A 4390-nucleotide genomic window follows, 5' to 3' on the forward strand; every position below is an offset into this window, starting at 1 on the left:
TATGATGAAGCTCAACCCGGCAAAGTGTACCTTCAGCGTCACCTCAGGCGAGTTCCTGGGCTACATCGTCACCCAACGAGGCATCGAAGCAAACCCTAAGCAAATCACAGCGATCCTTGACCTTCCAAGCCCGAAGAACAGTCGTGAAGTCCAGCGTCTAACAGGGAGAATCGCAGCCCTCAACAGATTCATCTCGCGATCTACTGATAAATGCCTCCCTTTCTATGAACTCCTGTGAGGAAATAAAAGATTCATATGGGAAGAGAAATGCGAAGAAGCATTCAATCAGCTAAAGCACTATCTCACAACACCTCCGATTCTGTCGAAGCCCGAGGCTGGTGACACCCAGTCCCTATATATCGCCATCACGTCCTCAGCGTTCAGTAGCGTTCTCATCCGAGAAGATAAGGGCGAGCAAAAGCCCATTTTCTACATCAGCAAGCGCATGACCGAGCCGGAAATGCGATACACGACCATGGAGAAGATGGCTCTCGCCGTCGTCACCTCGGCGAGAAAACTCAGACCTTACTTTCAATCACATACGATCGAGATACTCTCCAACCAGCCCCTCAAAACGGTGATGCAAAACACCAACCTATCGGGAAGATTAACCAAGTGGGCAATGGAACTCAGCGAGCACGGCATCGTGTACAAGAATCGTATTGCAGCCAAGTCGTAGGTCCTTGCTGATTTCCTGATCGAGTTAACGCTAGCACTCGAACATGATCTAATCCTACCAAGCAAAAATTGGATACTGCACGTAGATGGGTCATCTACGAACAAAGGTTTGGGGGCAGGCGTGCAACTGCAGTCACCTACAGGCGAGCTAATTCGCGAGTCATTCAGCTTTGGCTTTGCGGCATCAAATAGAAGCTGAATACGAGTCTCTCATCGCGGGCCTCCACCTCGCTAAAGCAGTCAAAGCCAAGAGAGTCAGCGCATAATGCGATTTCCAACTCGTGGTCAGCCAATATCTCGGCGACTACGACATCAGGAATGATAGAATGGACGCAGACCTAAAGCTCGTCAAGGACCTCACACTAGATTTTGAGTTCTTCGAACTCACGAAGGTTCCCCGCGGAGATAACATATGAGCGGACACCCTCACAGCCCTTGGAAGCAAACTGCATGACCAAGTGAAGCGAACGATCCCAATACACAAGATCGAGAAACCAAGTATAAGCCCAATGACTGAGCAGCTGGCCATCACAGCATCCGTCACCGACGCAATGCATATCAACAAAGCAGAACCTCGCACAATGGAAAGCCAACCCAGAGATTGGCGAAAGGAGTTCATCGCTGACTTAGCTGACGACAAACTGCCCACCGAAAAGTGGGAGGGAAGACGACTTAAGCGACGCAGCGCACATTACGTCGTGATGGACGGAGAACTCCATCGATGGACCGCAACAAAGGTACTCCTTAAATGCATTTCTAGCGACGAAACAAGACTCTTCATGGCCGAAACGCATGAAGGCGCAGCAGGCAATCACTCGGGTGGGCGAGCCCTCGCATTGAAAGTTAAGAATCTCGGTTTCCACTGGCCAACCATGAATGCGGACTGCGAATCCTACGTCCAGAAATGTGATAAGTGCCAGCGAAACGCTTCTACCATCCATAGTCCACCAGAATTTCTCCACACCTTGACCACACCATACCCATTCATGCGATGGGGAATGGACATAATAGGGTCGATGCCGAGCTCTCGCCAGAAGAGATTCTTCTTGGTCCTGACAGATTACTTCACTAAGTGGGTGGAATCAGAAGCCTACGCGAACATCACCGATAAATAAGTACAGAAGTTCATCTGGAAAAACATCATCTGCAGGCACATGCTCCCCTACGAGATAATCACTGACAATGGATCCCAGTTTATCTCGCACAACTTCAGAGAATTCTGCGATAGGTGGAGAATCCATCTCAACATGTCAACATCGAGAAACACGCAGAGTAACGATCAAAAAAGCGTCTACAAACAAAACTTTCATCGACGGCCTTAAGAAACGACTCGACTTGAGAAAGGGTTGCTGGGCCGATGAACTAGACGAAGTCCTTTGGTCCCACAGGACGACTCCGCGCGGAGCAACGAAAGCTAACCCTTTCTCGATGGCCTATGACCTTCAACAAAAGGGTACCTGTACTCGAAACCAACACAGGTGAAGCGATGGCTTCCGCCGAAGTAAACGTGACCAGCTTACGCCGATCTAAGATGCCACTGAATGTCGAACTTAACCACGACATGCTCCTCGACGCACTAGACGACATCGAAGAGAAACGCGACTAAGCGTTACTTCGCATTCAGAACTACCAACATCAGATCGAGAGCTACTACAACAAGAAGGTCAAGTCTCGACCTCTCGAACGGGTAACCTCATTCTCCAGAAGGTGTTCGAAAATACTAAGGAATGGAAGGCTGGCAAACTCAGAGCCAATTGGGAGGGACCATACAAGATTACCAAGATAGTCAAACCCGGAGTCTACCATCTCGAACCCTCAACCGGCGAAGCAGTGCCACGAGATTGGAACTCGAAGCACCTTCGACGTTTCCACAACTAAACAAACACCAAAGCGAGCGAATGACTCCCCAGTCACATTCACTCGTCTAAAAAAAAATCGAGTAATTGCGCTTCCCCAGCCACTTTTACCCGAAAAACAAAGAACTACGAATGGCTTGATCCTCCACAAAGAGGTACATAGGCATCCTTAACGGGTCCAGCTGTAACAAAAAAAAAAGAGTAATTGCGCTTCCCCTGCCACTTTTACTCGAAAAACAAAGAACTACGAATGGCTTGATCCTCCACAAAGAGGTACGTAGGCAGCCTTAACGGGTCCAGCTGTAACAAAAAAAAAAAACTCCTCCCTCGAGAAGTCAAACCGTTCATGCGATCCCCACACGAGCTTGCTCCGGCCTCTCAACCAAACGTACCGGCACTCGCACCCCACCATCGAGTATGTCCTGATCAGACACGTTCTCGCTGGGGCTTGGTCGTATCAAAGCATTAGCTGATATATATTAAATGATGACTTCTATCCATTTCATAATTTACTAATAAGGTTTGGCCGACCGAATGCTTAGAAATTACTTTGAAATCAGATCTAGAGCCGTCACCATTTAAAATTTTCTTGGTCTTAAGTTGCCCGCCTCTGGCACACGTCTAGTCAACGCACAGATAGCGGCATCAACGAGCAAAAAGAACTTAACGACTGACAGCTTAGCGACATGCGGTCGCAAGTCCATTAAACATACGACCTATACGAGACAACGTCAAAGATGACGATATCGTTGTCTCGATACAGAGTGAATCGCATGCTTCAACGAGTAGTCGCTGTCGCGACCAACGCCTACGGAGCTCTTAAAAATTCAAAGTCTAAACTTTCCTATGATCCTCCGAGAACTCTAAGTCAGATAGCGATTCTACGACTTACTGAGTATTCGAGATCTAAGGAAATCAAACGACTAACTGAAACTTCAAAGGAAAGGCTTTAAGAAAAAGAGAGTTCAAAAGCGTGAGAAAAAGCAAACAACAAAGACCTCTCCGGGCCAAGTCAATACACAACAAAAGAGTTCAAGTTTAAAAGAAACAACAGCAACAGAGCTACTCCTCAGCGTCTTCAACCTGCTCCTGCGCGACATCGTCCTTATCAGCAGATGATCCTGGAGGATCCGCATTCGCCGTTTGATCCACACCTTCGTTCTCGATACGGGGAGTCGCCTCGCTCTCGCGAGCCTCAAATGGATTCTCAGGAGGGTTGACCTGGGAGTCGACCAAGGGAGAGTTAAGCAAGTCATCACCCTTTTCCTCGTCTATCTCTTCATCTTGATCCTTGTTGACCTCTCCGTCATCATCATCCTTACCCTATTCCCCGTCCTGCCCATCCTCCCGATCGACAGTAGAGGAATCAGAGATCTCCAGAACGGTGGTCTGAGCCTCGTTTTGCGTCGAGATCACTCCCTCGTCGACAGCTCGAACGTCAGAAATTGGCGCATTGCTTTATGGGGTACCATCTCCCGTAGAACGAGAGGGGACAACCGGATTTTCAAGACGATTAGTAGGGCTTTGGAGAGCGGCGGTGGTCCTCGGGTCGATCAGATGCGCATTGGTCCCGTGAGGGTCAAGGCCTACGAAGGCCCGCATGTCGACGAACTGTGAATCAAGCTTAAGCGGAAATAAGGCCAAGTCATTTTCGGGAATCTCGCCGGGGTTGAGCTTCAAAGCTTCCTGCTCAAACTGCTTCTCTTGAGCAGCAAACATATCGATGGTCTCTTGAGGAATGTCGCGACCACCGGCTTTCAAAGCTTTGAGACATTTCTTAGTTCCGAAGGCCTGACTCTGCAACAGTCGCATCGTGTCGAATGGCTCGCGACGGGCCCACCAATCAAGCAGATTCC

The sequence above is a fragment of the Brassica oleracea genome, chromosome C5 (genome assembly GCF_000695525.1).
Source record: "Brassica oleracea var. oleracea cultivar TO1000 chromosome C5, BOL, whole genome shotgun sequence".
Classification (NCBI taxonomy): domain Eukaryota; kingdom Viridiplantae; phylum Streptophyta; class Magnoliopsida; order Brassicales; family Brassicaceae; genus Brassica; species Brassica oleracea.